Raw genomic sequence first — 17,778 nt, 5'->3', positions numbered from 1 at the left:
ATGGCAGATCTGCCATTTCCACTTGATTTATTGTAGGCCACCACTTAATCCATGCTTCAGTAAACCAACCAAATAAACTATGACGTCCTTTTCTAACCTCTCAAGCTGAAACACTGAATGAAGAATCTATGCTTCCTGGGTCTATATCAATAAACTCAGACTAATCCACCTTTATGTTGCTTGCACCATTATCCCACACCCATAATAGCCATTCCCACACATGTTCACCAGGTTTCTGTATGTATGTATGTATTAGAAAAATCAAGCAGTTCTTTTGGAGTTTAGCATACCTTCTCCTGGGTCACACTTCATAGTTCACCTTTTGGGGCTTGTTGGGACTGAAGTCTAGGTATAGGTCTAGAAGCAAAAATGGGCAGTGGCAGTGGGATGTTCAGCCGTGTCTTATAAGACATCTGCCTAAGGTGATGCCCCAGGCAATGCCCCAGATACCACCCCAGGAGATAACTCAAACAAGACACTTCAGGCACAGCTGAGGGTAATCTCATTAGATGGAGGTGGAAGGGATAATTGTTTTACTGGGAAGGGTGCCTTAGCAGGCAAAATTAGAGAATCTCTTCAGATGGGAGTAAGAGGTCTGGTTCTGTTAGGAAGAGCGATTCAACAGAAATTGGAGGTTCATTGTCCCCTGCTTCCTGACTGTCTGCCCATATGTCCTCATCCCAAGTTTCAGGATCCCATTTCTTCCCAATCAGTGCCCTCACTCTAACTTCAGACACCATTTGAGGCTGGATATTCAACTGGCGCTTTAATTCAGTCACTCTTATGATAAGAATCTGAGTTTATTTTTGGCAGCATTAGCCTTGTTACTATAAGAAATATGGTTTTCTTTCTGGGCACAAGTGGCAGCTTTCAGATCTTGTATGTGGTGCTTCAGCTTTGAGCCCATTTCTTTCATTCACCAGTGTGACTAGCAAAAGCAGGACTAACCAAGCAGCTTCCTTATTATTCTTATTCTGACAAAATTATAGAAAAGTATCAAATATGTAATCAGGCAGAGCCTTGTCTCTCACAAATATTTGATCCAGTGGTAGTAGTATTTTGCGTATTTCTATTGTCACCTCCCACCATGGATTAGCAATAGCCTGTTTACTACTGGAGACAGTCATCAGTGCCTTTAAGACTAGCCAGACTTGAGAATCAATTCAGAAAACTCATCCTTAAGATTTGGTTCCTCTAGAACCACAGTAGGTACCAAATGTCTTAGCTGGGATCTCTAGAGATGCAAAACTAGTGAAGAGAATATATATATATGGAAAACCTAGTCGCATAATGGTTAATAGCTATAGCTGCTAACCAAAAGGTTAGCAGTTCGAATCCACCAGGCGCTCCTTGGGAACTCTGTGGGGCAGTTCTACTTTGTCCTGTAGGGTCACTATGAGTTGGAACCGACTCGATGGCAATGGGTATATATATATACACACACACACATACACACATACATATATATATGCATACATATGTTAGTTGTGGCTGTTAGATGCCATCGATCCTGTGTAAAACAGAATGAAACACCGCCTGATCCTGAACCATCCTCACAATCATTGCTATGTTTGAGCCCATTCTTGCAGCCATTGTGTCAGTTCATGTTGTTGAGCGCCTTCCTCTTTTTTTCTGACCCTCAGCTTTTCCAAGCATGATGAGCCTCTCCTGGGACAGGTCCCTCCTGAAAATATGTCCAAGGCACGTGAGACGAAGTCTCGCCATCCTTGCTTCTAAGGTGCATTCTTGGTGTACTTCTTCCAAGATGGTTTTGTTTATTCTTCTGGCAGTCCATGGTATATTCAGTATTCTTTGCCAACACCATATTTTAAATGAATCAGTTCTTCGGTTTTCCGTATTCATTGTCTAACTTGCTCAAGCATGTGAGGTGATAGAAAATATCATGGCTTTGCTCAGGCACACCTTAGTCCTCAAAGTGACATCTTTCTTTCTCAACACTTCAAGGAGGTCTTTTGCAACAGATTTGCCCAATGCAATACATTGTTTGAATTCTTGACTGCTGCTTCTGTGGGCATTGATTATGGATTCAAGTTAAATGAAATGCTTGATGACTTCAGTATTTTCTCTGTTTATCATGGTGTTGCTTACTGGTCCAGTTGTGAGAATTTTTGTTTTCTTTATGTTGAGGTGTAATCCATACTGAAGGCTGTAGTGGTTGCTCTTCATCAGTAACTGCTTCAAGTCCTCTTTACTTTCAGCAAGCAAGGTCGTATCAGCTGCATATCATAGGTTGTTAGTGAATCTTTCTCCAAAACTAATGCCATGTTCTTGTTCTTCGAGACCAGCTTCTCAGAATGTTTGCTCAGCATACAGATTGAGTAAGTATGGTGAAAGGATACCACCATGACACATAACTTTCTGATTTTAAACCACACGGTATCCCCTTGCCCTACTCAAATGACTGCCTCTTGGTCTACGTAGATATTCCGCATGAATACAGTTAAGTGTTCTGGAATTCCCATTCTTTGCTAAGCTATCCATAATTTGTCGTGAGCCACACAGTTGAGTGTGCTTGTATAGGAAACAAAAATAGGTAAACATCTTACTGATATTCTCTACTTTCAGCCAAGATCCATCAGACATCAGAAATGATATCCCACGTTCCATGTCTTCCTCTGAATCCAGCTTGAATTTTTGGTAGTTGCCTGTCTGTGTACTGCTGCAACTGTTTTTAAATTATATTCAGCAAAATTTTTCTTGCGTGGGATGTTAATGACGTTGCTCGATAATTTCCGCATTGCGTTGGACCACCTCTCTTTGAAATGGGTACACATATAGATCTCTTTCAGTCATTTGGTCAGGTAGCTGTCTTCCAAATATATTGGAATAGTCAAGTGAGCGCCTCCAGCACTGCGTCCCTGTGTTGAAACATCTCATTTGGTACTCCATCAGTTCCTGGAGCCGTGTTTTTTGCCAATGCCTTCAGTGCAGGTTGGAGTTCTTCCTTCAGTACCATCAGCTCTTGATCCAATGCTACCTCCTGAAATGGTTGAACGTCGACCAATTCTTTTTGGCGTATTGAGTCTGTGTATTCCTTCCGTCTTCTTTTGATGTTTCCTGTGTTGTTCGATATTTTGCCCATAGAATCCTTCCTTCAGTATTGCACCTAGAGGCTTGAATATTTCCTTCAGTTCTTTCAGTTTGAGAAATGCCAGGTGTTTTCTTCCCTTTTGGTTTTCTAACTCCAGATCTGTTCACATTATTATTATCATACTTTGTCTTCTCCAGCTTCCCTTTCAGGTATTCTGTTGAGCTCTTTTACTTTATTTTTCCTTCCATTCTCTTTAGCTACTGTACATTCAAGAGCAAGATTCAGAGTCTCTTGTGACATCCTCTTTGGTCTTTGCTTTCTTTCCTGTCTTTCTAATGACTTTTTGTTTTTTTCATATATGATGTCCTTGCTATCATCCCACAACTAATCTGGTCTTCGATCATTAGTGTGCAGTGCATCAAATCTATTCTTGAGATGGTCTCTAAATTCAGGTTTGATATACTCAAGGGCATACTTTGACTCATGGACTTGTTTTAATTTTCTTCAGCTTCTACTTGAACGTGAATATGAGCAACTGATCATCTGTTCTGAAGTCAGCCCCTGGCCTGATTCTGACTCATGGTATTGACCTTCTCCATCATCACCTTCCACAAATTTGATTCCTATCTATTCTGCCTGGAATGGTTCACGAGTATAATCACCATTTATGTTCCTGACGAAAGGTATGTGCAATGAATAAGTCATTGGTCTTGCCAAATTCTATCATGTAAGCTTCATTGTCATTTCTATCATCAATACCTTATTTTCCAACTGCTGATTTGTCTGCTTTGTTTTCAACTTCGCATTCTAATTACGTAATTATCAGTACATCTTGATTGATGAATGCATCACGTTTGATCAGTTTCAAACTGCGGAACTTGGTAAAAACCTTCAACCTCTTCATCTTTCACATTCATAATTTGTGTGTAAATTTGAATAATAGTCTTATTAACTGGTCTTCCTGGTAGGCCTGTGAATATTATCCTATTGATCGTAGTGTTCTACTTCAGAAAAGATCTTGAAATGTTCTTTTTATCGATGAATATGATGCCGTTCTCTTCAGTATCTCAATCCTGGCATAGTAGAACATATCATTGTCTAGTTTAAAATGTCCAAAACCAAGCTATTTCAGCTCACTAATGCCTTGGATTACTGACCTTTATGCATTCCATTTCATTTTTGATGACTTCCAATTTCCCTAGATTCATACTTCCTTCATTTCACGTTCTGATTATTAAAGGATATTTGCATCAGTTTCTTCTCATTATGAGTTGTGCCCCATCAGGAAACGTCATTAAAGTGGGATCTACTTTGAGAAGGTAGCTCTTCCCCACTCATATTTTGAGTGCCTTCCAACCTAAGGGGTTATCCTCTGTCATTCAATCAGACAGTGTTCCAGTACTATTTGTAAGATTTCACTGGCCAGTTGTTTTTAGAAATAGGTCACTAGGTCCTTTTTCCTAGTCTGTCTAAATCCAGAGCTCCACTCAAACCAGTCTACCATGGGTGAACATGGTGGTATTTGAAATACCGGTGGCATAGCTTCTAACATCACAGCAACATGCAAGCCACCACAGTACAACAAACTGACAGAAGAGTGGTGGGAGTTAAAAATAGGAAGAACCAAAAAGAGTGCTTCTTCCATGTCTGCTGATTTAGAGGAACCATGAGAAATTGTCAAGTGAAGAGTGATTCAGAGAAAAACATGGGTAGAGTGTGACCTAATTTCCATAAAAACAAACAAATGAATGTACTTACATGTGTCCCGGCAAAAAGAAGTGTGTAAAAGGGTACATATGTATCTTTGGACACTGGACACTTTGGGGGAGCAGGTACAATATACTTATGTGGGGATGGCTCTTATTATAACTTCTGTATACAAATCTCTTGTTAAATGTGTTATAAGAATGTAAAACTTTTTAAAGTTTAATAACATCATAGGTGTATGTGTGTGTATTTGAAACCTTTTTTTTTTTTGACTATTTGATATATGTGTTTTTTCGTTATCTAGTGTGGCTATAGCAGAGATTCCACAAGTGGATGCCTTTAACAAACAGAAACTTATTCTCTCACAGTTTAAGAAGCAAGAAGTTTGAAGTCAGGGCACCAGCTCTAGGAGAAAGCTTTCTCTCTTTGTGGCTCTGGGGGAAAGTCCTTGTCATCCATCTTCCCCTGGCCTAGGAAATTCTCAGCGCGTGGACGCTGGGTCAAAAGGACATGCTCCACTCCATGCACTTCTTCCTTGGTGGTATGAGGTCCCTCTCATTTCTGCTCACTTTTCTCTTTGTATCTCAAAAGAGACTGACTCAAGACTCACCCTTATCCTGTAGATTGTGTCCTCCCTCATTAACATAACTGCCTCTAATCCCGCCTCATTAACATTACAGAGGTTAGAATTTACAACACATAAGTAATCACATCAGATCACAAAATGCAGGACAACCACACAATACTGGGAATCATGGCCTGGCCAGGTTGGCACACATTTTGGGGGACACTATTCAATCCATAACAATAGAGAAAACACTGTCTTCAATGCCAGATTCAGAGACTTTTATCCATCTATGAAGGGCAAACACAGAAATTGAACAAAATTCAGACCAGCGAATTATTGCTTGCTCTTGTAACTAATGACTTCTTCTGGTCTCTATGCCTCGAAATGGCCAAAAAGAATTCTGTGAGGATTAATGCAGTTATTGCTAAAACATCTACTGAATTTGCATGTCTACAGGTAAGGAAGAATACTTGATTCATTAAGTAACACAGGGACCCTTAGACTATTGTTCTCCTTCTCTGATATGCCACTATCACCTTCTCCCCTTGTTGCTCTCCTGAAAAACCCACACTTGTATATTCCAGGCTTTTTTTCAGGATTGAATTTGCAGGAAGTTGAAGATATATCTTTGAAAGATAAAGAAGACTTTGGCCACATTGTCTTTAGACAGTCGAACTTCCCAGCCAACCTCTGTGCAGGATGGGAATTCACAATCCCTCCTACTCAGTACCTCTGAGCAGGACGGGATTTCTGTTTCATTATCAGGAGACTGTGGAATTCACCCCTCTTCAGAAAACTTACTTTCCTTTGCCTCAAACTGTCCCTCTCAGGATCTGTCACGGTCACTCTGAGAAATTCACATGGGCAGCCTGTATGGAAGTGCCCATCCTAGAGGCCCTGCCCTCCCTTCCTTGCTCCATAGGGATTCCTCTGACACTTGGGGTCACATCTCCCAGGGAGTACACACCTCTGGCACTTCCAGGGATTCCCAGGCCCTGGGATACTGTGGATGGGACTTGGAACTCAATCTGTTTCTTCCCATCCTCACCTTTGGTTATCTGTGTTCTGTCTTCACCAGATTTAGGAGGCCTTGTCTTCTCTTTGCTCGTTTCATCTCAGTCAGGCTTTTCTATTCCAACTCTCTGATCTCAGAACAGATCAGGTTAGACCACAGAAAAGAGAAAGACCAAGCAAACATCACTGATCTGTGCAGAAGCTGCTGGGAAGGGATTCGATTCTCATTGGTTTAGGGTTTTATGCCCGCTGCTCACCGGCAGGCAGGTTCCCCCCAGAGTCTGGCTTCTGTCTGGTACCTTGTACTACAAAGAACTCAGTGACCAGCCCACCTTCACAATCACACCTCCCTTAGAGCTATCTTTGCAGAGGCTCTTTCTCAGACTTCCATGTCCCACTGAAATCCCATTTCTCTTTCCTTACAAACATTATGCTCATTCTCAGGGCCCTGAGACCTCATCTGCAGGTGAGTCTTGTCCTCTTCTCTCCTTGGCGGGGGAAGCTTTTGAGTGGACCTCATGTCTTCGGACAGCTATCCTGGGGCTTCTTCCACCCTGGTGCCGTAGGGCTGCATCTCTCTTTGTACTAGAGGGGGCGTGGAAGGGGCACAAGGCTAAAAGAGGATGGATTTTCCAGGTGAGGTGGGTTTAAGAAGCCTGAATGAACTTCTTCCCTGAAGGGTGCATATTTTGCAGTCCAGACATCCTGCTTCTCTCAGTCTAAGAGTCCTAGCACGTCTTCAGGTGCTTTCTCCTTTGACCTTGAGGCCATGCCTGCAATCTCTGCAGCCAGGTCACCCACATGTGTAGCAGCACCAGTAGGTGTGGTAGCTTCTTCAGCCCCTGTCTCCTGCTCCAGATGCTCCTGGAGGTGCCTGGCTCTTCTTGCCAGGACTCCAGGATGCTGACCAGGGACTCAGTGTTGGTTAAAGGATGTCGGCCAGTGACCACGTGTCCTCATTTCCTTTGAAGGCTTAGGCTAGTTGCCTGGGCAGAAGACAGCCAAGGTCAGTCTGAGCCTAGACACCTAGTGACCGACCTGTGACACTGCAGCGAGTGATAGATGTTAATTTCCATACTCAGGTATCCGCAGGTGGCGGACTCAGAGTGGTCGGAGGTGAAGTGTAACTAGAGATCACACAATCATGAGGGCACGGGCCAAAGGTCAGGGAAAATAGCTGAGGTCGTGGAGCTCTAGCGGAGCCAGTCTAGGGCACAGGCCTCCCTCCTGTATGTGGCAAAGAGGCGATCCATATGCCGCCATGCGCAGACTCTGGACTGCTGGGGCCCTGGATGCCCGGATTTCGGCCTTGTCTTTGGAGAAGTGACGCGCATGCACTGTGCCACCGGGGGCTGTGCCCCAACAGAAGCAAAATCTTGACAATACGGGCTTCAGTTGACTTTGCCTGTGCTCTCCTTTGGCTGAGTGACTTCGTGTGTTTCCTAGCAGGTGAAGACATTCGTTGAGAGAGGCAATTTCCATGCGTGCAGGCAAAGTGTGTGCTGAGATGATGAGTTGCTGGAGACCAGGGTGGACTCTTCAGACCCAGAATAGGCCTCTGGCAGGTATGTGTCAATGTTTTCTGCCCATGGCACTCACCCGGGTATTTGCATAGAATGTTATCAGCGGAATTAGTAGTCTCCGGAGAGGCTGCCCCGTGTCAGCAAGCTTCACCTGGCCAGGGTCCACCCGTGATGTAGCTCCCCAATCAATGACTACTCTCTAGACCTTCCAGATAGACTAGCAGATCTTCTCTGCCCATGGGCAACCAGTAGAGCCAGAGGCCTTCTCCCTTTGCTCTTTCGTCTCTAGGCATTCTATCAGGCACTCCAAGCTGTGAAGTGCATGGGGGGAGAAAGAAGAGATTTCAGAGAATGAACACATACAGAGAGAGAGGCAAGAGATGGTGAGTGGGGATGTCTTGCATACTGATATCCTGAGGAAAGTGGGAAAATTGGACCCTGGCTTGCTCTGCCAATGCCGTGAAGCAGTCCGCACCAGGGGCTCCCTTGTGCCTGCATAGCCTTTCCCAGGGTGTGCTCAAATCCTTTGGCCACTAGGTGTCCTAGGTCACAATGGAGGACCCTGTGTCATCTGCCTGGTGGACTGGATCTCTACCATTGGCTAAGTCTTGTCACCAGGCCCATCATAAGCTCTGCCCACTCTTCCGGTGGGGAGACTCTCTCCATGGTGATGGCAAAGAAACCTTAGTCCCGCCCACCTGGCCTTGACTTCACCTACCTGGCCTGCTGACCCTCACCCAGACCTCTGTGTGGATGAAAATGAATGTCCACCAGTGGCCCAGTGTCAGCGTCTGGTATAAAGGATTCGGGACGTTTCCTGAGGCAGAAGGCAGCCTACGTCTGCGGGTACCTGGAAGTCTAGTGACTTGTGATGCTGCTGCCAGTGAGAAATGGTGACTCCCACACTCACATATCCCCTGGTGGCAGAATGATAGTGATGGGTGGAGAAACATGGCTCCGGAGCACATGTTCAGTGGGGCACCGGCCAAATGTCAGGGCCAGGAGTGGACGTCGTGGAGCTGCATGGCGTGCCAGTGAAGGGCCCAAGGATTTCTCCAATGAGGCAAAATGCAGATCAAGCCAAGGAACACAAAGATAAAGCAGCTGAAGAAATTAAAAAGGTTACTCAAGAACATAGTTAAAAATTTAATAAGCTGCAAGAAACCATAGAGAGACTGCAATCAGAGATTCAGAAGATTAACAATAAAATTACAGAGTCAGAAAACTCAATAGAAAGTAATAAGAGCACAATTGAGGAATTGGAAGGCAGAATTACTGAGATGGAAGATCAAACTCTTGGGACTAATATATTTGAAGAGAAAGCAGATAAAAGAATTTTAAATGAAGAAATCCAAAGAATCATGTGGGACTTTATCAAGAGAAATAACTATGAGTGATTTCAGTACCAGAACAGGGAGGGCTAACAGAAAATACAGAGGGAACTGTTGAAGATTTGTTGGCAGAACTTCCCTGATATCATGAAAGATGCTCATCGAATTCCACATACGGTAGATCTCAAAAGAAAGTGACCGAGACACATAATAATCAAACTTGCCAAAATCAAATATAAAGAGAATTTTAAGAGAGGCTAGGGATAAAGGAAGTCACCAACAAAGGAGAGTAAATAATAAAAAACTTGGACTACTCAGCAGAAATCATGCAGGCAAGAAGGCAAAGGGATGACTTACACAAAATATTGAAGGAAAAAAATTGCCAGCCAGGAATCAAACCATAACCCTGGCCCTCTGGCCTTCGGGCCCTCTGGCCTTAGCCCTCTAACTCTAGCCCCTAAGCCCTGAGCCCCAAAGCCCCTAAGACCCTAAGCCCTTAGGTCCTAACCCCCAAGGCCCTAAACTCTAACCCTAACCCAAACCCTAACCCCTATTCCCTAAACTCTACAACCTAAACACCTACACCCCAAAACACTACACATCAAAACCCTACACACTAAACCCTATACTCTAAGCCTCAAACCCTAAACCCAAACCTCAAATCCCAAACCCCAAACCCTAAACCTAACCGTAAACCCTAAACCCTAACACCTAACCCTAACCCCTAACCACCCTAACCCTAATGACCCTAACCCTCGAACCCTAACCCTCTAACGCTAACATGAAACCCTAATCCGAAACCCTAACCCTCTAACTCTAACCTCTAACCCTAACCCTCTAACCCTAGCCCTAATCCTAACCCCAACCTCCAAACCTAACCCCAAACCCTAAACCTCAAATCCCTAGCCCTAAACCTAAGAATGAGCCTAAGCCTAACCCTATCACTTAACTCTAAACCCTAAACCATAACACTTAAAACCCTAACACCCTTAGCCCTAACACATTTAACCCTAACACCCTAAACGCCAAAACCCTAAACACTAACACCCTTAACTCCAACCCCTAACCCCTAAACCCTAAGCTTAAACACTAAACCGTCTAACCCTCTAACCCTAATACCCTAAACCCTAACCCCAGCCCCCAGCCTTAACGCTCACTCTAAGCCTTAAACCTTAAGCCCTAAACCCTAGGCTCTAAGCCCTAAGCCCTAAACTCTAAATCCTAAAACCCTAAACTCTAAGCCCTAAGCCTAACCCTCTAATCCTAAACCCTAAAACCTTACCCCAAACCCATCCCAAACCCCTAAACCTGAACCCCTAAGCCCTAGCCCTAACCCTAATCCTCTAAGCCTAACCCTCTAACCCTAACTCTCTAACCCTAACCACAACACCAACCCCAACCTCTGAACCCAAAAACCCTAACCCCCTAACCCCAAGCTTCTGAACCCTAAGCCTAAACCCTCTAACCCTAAATCCTAACCTTCACCCCCTCACCTTCTCACTCCCTCACTCTATAATCTTCTCAACTTCTAACCCCCTCACCCTCTAACCCCTCACCCTCTAACTCCCTCAATCTCTAACCCCCAACCCTCTAGACCCCAACCCTCTAACACCCACCCTCTAACCCCAAACCACATATCCCAAACAGACCCAACACCAACCCCAACCCTAAACCTAAACCCTGACCCCTAAAACCTAAACCAAACCCTAACGACTAAACCCCAAAACCCTAAACCCCAAACTGCAACCCCTAACACCTAACCTTAACTCCAAACTCTAACCTCAAACCCTAAACCTAACCCTAACACCTAACCCCAACCAAAAAACCCTAACCCTAAACTCTAACCCCAAACCCTAACGACCCTAACTCTAACAACCCTAACCTTAACATCCCTAAGCCCAAACCCTAACCCTTTTTGTTAGCAGCCATAGCACTTAACCACTAGCCACCAGGGTTTCCATGAGCAGTCACAGGAATAGACACATGCACACCCGTGTTCACTGCAACATTATTCACAGTTGCAAAAAGATGGAAACAACCTAAGTGCTCGTCCACAGAGGAATGGATAAACAAACTACGGTACATACACAGTGGAACACTACACGACAATAAAGACCAATGATGAATCTCCGAAACATCTCACACCATGGATGAATCTGGGGCGCATCACACTAAGTCAATCACAAAACGTCATATACAGTAAGAGACCACTATCATAAAAACTCATGAAAACATTTACGCACAGAAACAATCCTTGATGTTCACCAGGGAGACGAAGAGCGGGTAGAGAAAAGCCAACTAAACAATAACCAAAAAAACCAAACCCACTGCTGTCGAGTTGATTCCAGCTCATAGCGACCCTACAGGACAGATTAGAACTGCCCCCATAGAGTTTCCAAGGAGTGCTTGGTGGATTCGAACTGCAGACCTTTGGTTAGCACCGGTGGCTCTTAACCACTACGCCACCAGGGTTTCCAACCAAACAACAGATCGGTGGTAACTCTGGCGAAGGAAAGACGGTACACAAGACTGGGGAATCAATCTCAGCCTCACTCTAACCCTAACCCTAAACCACTTGTGCCCGAGCCTAGTAACCCCAGCCCTAACCCCAACCCCCAACCACCTAAAACCTGTACCCCTAAACCTAACTCCCAAACCTCTAACCCCCAAACCTGGACCCCTAACACCAAACCCTAACCCCTAACCCTAATCCTCTAACCCTTCTGCATCTCTGGGCCTCTCGACTCTCCGTCTATTTTCTTCCTCCAAATCCTACTAACACTCAGTGGAATTTTGAAGTTTGAGCTGTGCTTTGCTTCTTGTTGTCTCCACCGGTCCCATCAAGGCACTGCATCATTTCCTCTGCTTCACTATTCAGTTCCAAAACCATGGCTTAGAATCGCCTGACACTGGACTTCAGCGATTCGGTGCAAGGCCGCGAGAGGGCGCGCGCACCGCCGGTTCTGTTCTGCCCACCAGGCCCTCTGAGCATGGGAACCTCCTGGACCTAAGCCCGGACGACCTGGGTACCGCTCCAGTGGCGACAGCAGAAGCTTTTCTTCCCGAGGGACCCAACGCCCCAGGGCGCTCTCTCAATACTCCCGTTAATGCTATGATTATCCTAACCCACTCCTTCTGTGCGACCTAGTGGGTCCTCTACCAGGTCCAGCCTTCACGACCCGCACCCCCCTGCCGTGGTCATGTACAGGAACCTGCAGGGCCGCGCCCTCCCCGCCCAAGCTCTGCCCCTCCATACCCTGATGCCCTGCAGGCCTCTACTAGGTACCCGCCCAGGGGAGAGTTGTCGCCCCGCACGGGTCGGGGGACACGAGGGAACATTCGGAAACCACCCCCAGGCACGAAGCCGACTGCCGGATTGCCGGTATTGAGACCATGTGAGCAGGGCTGCCCCGCCAACTGGAGCCTGCAGGACATCACTCACGTTTGTCAGCTTCTCACCGCCCTCTGGGCTCCGGGTCCCAGAGCAGCCAATCCCCCGGGGGGGGAGGGGGGGCGGTCCGTCCGCAGGTGCTGGAAGATCGGGTTGGTGCCCATGGCCGGAGCGCTTAAAACCCTTAGAAACCCTCATAAACCGTCAGCTCCAGACTTTCAAATGTCAGCCTGAGAGACACCTAATCTCCAACCTAAAAAAAAAAAACAAAACACACCCGTTGCCATCGAGTCAATTCTGACTCATAGCGACGCTATAGGACAGAGTAGAACTGCCCCACAGTTTCCAGGGAGCGCCTGGTGGATTCAAACTGCCAACCTTTTGGCTAGCAGCCTTAGCACGTAACCACTACGCCACCAGGGTAACCCACTAAACCTACTGCCACCAGGGTAGAGGCTCCAAATCCCGCCAGTGTGAGGAACCCTCAAATCCCCTCAGCACCAGAGACCGCGTCCACAGCGACCGGTACACAGCGCCGCACAAACGTTTAAGTTAACAAACAACATGGTTGCTCAGGACCCCTTCCTGCTACCCCACCCCTGCCACGCAGAGGGGGAGCGGGACCCGGCATCCACACTGTTAACAGACACTGAATCGCTGCTGCATCCACAAGGAGTAGGATCCCCGCGCTGCTCCACAGATTCCCAGGACCCCTTCCTTTCCCGGTGGGGCCGCGCCGACGCCCCAGCCCCGAGAGTAGACCAGCCGGGCGCGGGCGCGGGCGCGGGCGCGGGCGCGGGCGCGGGGTGCCTCAGCCTCCCAGGCACAGTGCCCAAAACAGTAAGGGGCAGCAGAGCCTTGGGCAGGGGATCCCTCTCTCCCCTGTCCGTGGCACCCTACGGAGTCTGGTGGGGGTGGGAGGAGGAATGGGGGCGAGTGCCCCGCCCTCAGTCTGGAATCTCACCCCCCCCGGGCGAACTCTGGGCCTTGGTTTCCCCCCTGGCACAGGGAGCAGGTGGGGGGCGGGGTGGGCAGGCCCCCATCCCCCAGCTTGGCCCGCAAACCCGCCCCGGGCAGAGTAGGGACCTGGGCGCAGCCCTGGACACGGCCTTTCTCCCCAAGCCCTTCAAGCCCCCAGGCCCGAGGGCACTCCGCAGCTGGATCCCGCGGCTGGACCCCCACCCCCGCCCCCCGCAAATCCACGGGGCTGCAAATTTTGCAGACCAGCTGCGTCTCCCGGGCCAGAGGCTCCCTCTCGCAGACCCTAGAGTGGCTGCGTCCGCCCGCCCCCGTGCCGCGTCCGCCCCTGGGGATCACTCGGGACGGGGTACGCCTGAGGGGGCGATGCGAGCTGCTAACCCAACGTCCGGACTCTCCAACCTCTGGAGCCCCCGGGATGCTGGCACTGGGACCCTCCCTCCTGGCGCCTTCCCTCCACACCTTCGAGGGGCCGGGCTTGTTCAGTCTGGGAGCCGGTCCCTCCAGCCAGGTGTCGGAGTTTCATACCTTTCAGAGAACACGGCAGGGAACGCAGCATGAACAGTATCCTCTCTAAGGCGCGCCATCCGGCCCGGGCCCCTCACCACCCGTCCCAGCACTTCCGGGAGTAACTGGCTGGACGGCGAGGAACATGGCTGCCGGCCCCGCCCAGCGGCCCGGGTGTGGGGCGGGCGTGGGGGAGTTGGGTCTCCAGAGGGGAGGGTGGGGTCTAGAAGCAAGGACAAGGCCTAGGTGTACGGGGTGAGGAGACAGGAGACGTCAGGAGAGGGCCCTCTCCGGCGCAGAGTTAAGTATTGGAGGTGCAACGGTTAAGTGCTTGGCTAACTGAAAGGTGGGCCGTTGGAACCCACCAGCTCAGGGGTTGAAAAGATCTGGAGATGGGCTCCCGTAAAGATTCTAACCAAACAAAATCCAAACCAGTTGCTGTTGAATCAATTCCAACTCATAGTGACCCTATAGGGCAGAGCAGAACTGCCCCATAGGGTTTCTGAGGCTATAAGTCTTTACAGAAGCAGACTGCCATGTCTTTCCGCAAAGAACCAACTGGTGGATTCAAACTGTCCACCCTTTGGTTAGCAGCCGAGCTCTTAACCACGGTGCCACCAGGGCTGCGCCATAAAGACTGCAACCTAGGAAACCTTGTGAGGCAATTCTAAGTTGTCATACAAGGTTGATATGAGTCAGAATCTCTTGATGGCACACGACCATGATTGTACTAAGAAAAATTCCTCCAGGGCATCTGTCTACATGACCCCTGAAGCACATATGCATGCACGCTATCAAAGCAGTGCGGCCAAAGACAGGAAATTGGAATAGAGACATTATAGAGTGGACAGTGAAAAGTGATTTCTGAGGGGCATGCAGCTCAAGCGGAGGAGGTAGCATACAACTAAATGCCCTTCTCCTTCTATTGTTCAATGGTCTTGAGAAAGAATGTGTCCCAGGAATTAACTGTAGCCCAGGAGAACTTGAAGACAGCAAATACAGAGGACTGGTGAGGATGCTTCTGCAGTGGTCAGGGTGAGCAGTGATGGTGGCAGTGCAGGTGGGAACAGTGGGCAGGCTTCAGGTGAACTTTGGAGCTTGAGCTGCCAAGAATTGCTGGTGGATCAGATGTATGGGATGAGGGGAATGGAGAATCAAAGGTGACTTCTAGAATTCAGGCTACCATGAGCGCATGGTCACCAGAGCCATTCTCTACCATGTGGAAAACCATGGAGGAACAAACTTGAGAAAATGACCAAAAGATTTTTTTCCGGACATGTTAGATTTGGATGTCTGAGGTCATCCAAGTGTGGAGAACAGTTCCCAGCTGTGGATACCACTGTGAGGTTTTCCAGGTTCTAAGAATTTGAAGATCATCAGCCTATAGCTGATTTGAAAGCCACTGGTGGTGCGATGATTATGCATTTGGCTGCTACCAAAAGGTCTGCAGTTTGAATCTACCAGTCCCTCCTTGGAAACCCTGTGGGGAGGCTCTACTCTGTCCTGTAGGGTCCCTATGAGTGAGAATCCACTCGATACCAACTTTTTTTTGTTTTGTTTTGTTTTAATACTAAGCTCAGAAAAGTTGTGTGTCAGGGTTGTATTTTTTCACAATACTTATCCAAGCAGTTCGAATCTACCAGCCACTCCTTGGAAACCCTATGGGTCAATTCTACTCTGTCCTTTAGGGTCGCTATGAGATAGAATTGACCCAACAGCAATGGACTTAGAACTTGGACTTAGAGGAGCCCTTTCTTTGTCAAAGCTGAAAGTTTTACTTCATACTTTTAAAAACTGCCATGTCTCATGCTACGTGGCTACCCTTAAAAAAAACATTTTTGGTGCTAACTTGACTTGTCCTTGGTGAAGGGCTCTGTATTCATTTTCAAGGGCTACCGTAGTAAATTACCAAAAACTCAGTGTCTTTAAAAAAACATATAATCCATACAGTCCAAGAAGCTGGACTCTATGAAGAAGAAGGGGCACCAGGATTGGAGGAAGACTCATTAACAGCCTAGACATGCAGATGACACAAACTTGCTTACTGAAAGTGAAGAGGATTTGAAGATGAGGATCAAAGACTTCAGCCTTCAGTATGGATTACACTTCAACATAAAGTAAACAAAAATCCTCACAACTGGAACAAGAAAAAAATCACGATAAACAGATAAAATACTGAAGTCGTCAAGGATTTCATTTTACTTGGATCCACAATCAACACCCATGGAAGCAGACTTTGAGAAATCAAATGACATATTTTATTGGGCAAATCTGCTACAAAAGACCTCAAAGTGTTAAAAATCGAAGATGTCCCTTTGAGGACTAAGGTGTGCCTGAACCAAGCCATCATATTTTCAGTCGCCTCATGTGCAGCTAAAGCTGGACAATGAATAAGGAAGGCAAAAGAACTGAAACTTGAATTATGTTGTTGGTGAAGAATAATGAATATGCCATGGACTGCTAGAAGAATGAACACACCTGTCTTGGAAGAAGTACAGCCAGAATGCTCCTTAGAAAGGTGGGTGGCAAGACTTGGTCTCACGTACTCTGGACATATTATCAGGAGGAATCAGCCCCTGGAAAAAGACATCGTGCTTGGTAAAGTAGAGGGTCAGTGAAAAAGACAAAGAGCCTCAATGAGACAGATTGACACTGTGGCTGCAACAGTGGGCTCAGACATAGCAATGAGAAAGGCCCAGGGCTGGGCACTGTTCCGTTCTGTTGTACACAGGGTCGCTATGAGTTGGAACTGACTCAACAGCACCTAACAAAAACATCATAAACTCACTAGATCTCCTGGGGATAGAATGTCATATTCACTGTAGAGTAGATAGAGTTTCTTTGTTTGTTTGTTTACCATATTTACTAATACTATGATTTACATTTGATAACTTCCACAATCTGTTGGATCGCTTTTCTTTGGAATGGACACAAACGTGCATCTCTTGCAGCCTGTTGGCCAGGTAGCTAGCTTCCAAATTTCTTTGCATGGTGGAGTGAGCATGTACAGTGCTGCATCTGTTTGTTGAACCAACTCAGTGGGTATTCTGTCAGCTCCTGGAGCCTTGTTTTTCACCAGTGCCTTCAGTGTAGCTTGGACTTCTTGCTTCACTACTACCAGTTCTTCATCATATGCCACCTCATGAAACGACTGAAAGTCGACCATTTCTTTTGGTACTGTGACTCTGTGTATTCTTTCCATCTTTTGTGTGTGTGTGCTTTAAGTGAAACTTTACAAATCAAGTCAGTCTCTCATACAAAAATTTGTATATGGCTTGCTATATACTCCTAGTTCCTCTCCCACTAATGAGACAGCACACTCCTTCTCTCAGCCCTGTATTCCCCGTGTCCATTCAACCACTTTCTGTCCCCCTCTGCCTTCTCATCTCCAATCCAAACGGGAGCTGCCCACATAGTCTCATGTGTCCACTTGAGACAAGAAGGTCACTCCTCACCACTATCATTTTCTATCCTATAATCCAGTCCAATCCCTGTCTGAAGAGTTGGCTTTGGGAATGGTTCCAGTCTTGGGCCAACAGAAGGTCTGGGGACCGTGACCTCCAGGGTTCCTCTAGTCTCAGTCAGATTATTAAGTCTGATTTTTTTATAGGACTTTGAGGTCTGCAATCTCACTGCTCTCGTGCTCCATCAGGGATGCTCTGTTTCGTTCCCTGTCGGGGCAGTCTTCGGTTGTAGACGGGCATCAT

General features: G+C 47.0%; 2 long non-coding RNA genes across 5 annotated transcripts in view; one reads left to right on the top strand and one right to left on the bottom strand.

The window, feature by feature from the left end:
• LOC135229841 (uncharacterized) overlaps positions 1–17,778 on the top strand; it is a 637,733-nt gene that overhangs the window by 45,757 nt on the left and 574,198 nt on the right. The window contains exons 3-5 of one of the 3 annotated variants that reach the window (XR_010320505.1): positions 3,561–3,735; positions 7,791–7,906; positions 8,154–8,247. This is a non-coding gene — a long non-coding RNA (uncharacterized LOC135229841). Of the gene's footprint in view, positions 1–3,560; positions 3,736–7,787; positions 7,907–8,153; positions 8,248–17,778 lie in introns of all 3 variants that reach the window. The other 2 variants (XR_010320503.1, XR_010320504.1) reach the window with 2 other exon arrangements.
• The window catches only part of LOC135229842 (uncharacterized), a 590,403-nt gene that overhangs the window by 115,441 nt on the left and 457,184 nt on the right, over positions 1–17,778 (bottom strand). The window lies entirely within an intron of this gene.

This window comes from Loxodonta africana, unplaced genomic scaffold (genome assembly GCF_030014295.1).
Source record: "Loxodonta africana isolate mLoxAfr1 unplaced genomic scaffold, mLoxAfr1.hap2 scaffold_56, whole genome shotgun sequence".
In the NCBI taxonomy this organism is placed as follows: Eukaryota; Metazoa; Chordata; class Mammalia; order Proboscidea; family Elephantidae; genus Loxodonta; species Loxodonta africana.
Note: the sequence above shows the minus strand (reverse complement) of the source record. Positions and strands in the feature narration are given on the sequence as shown.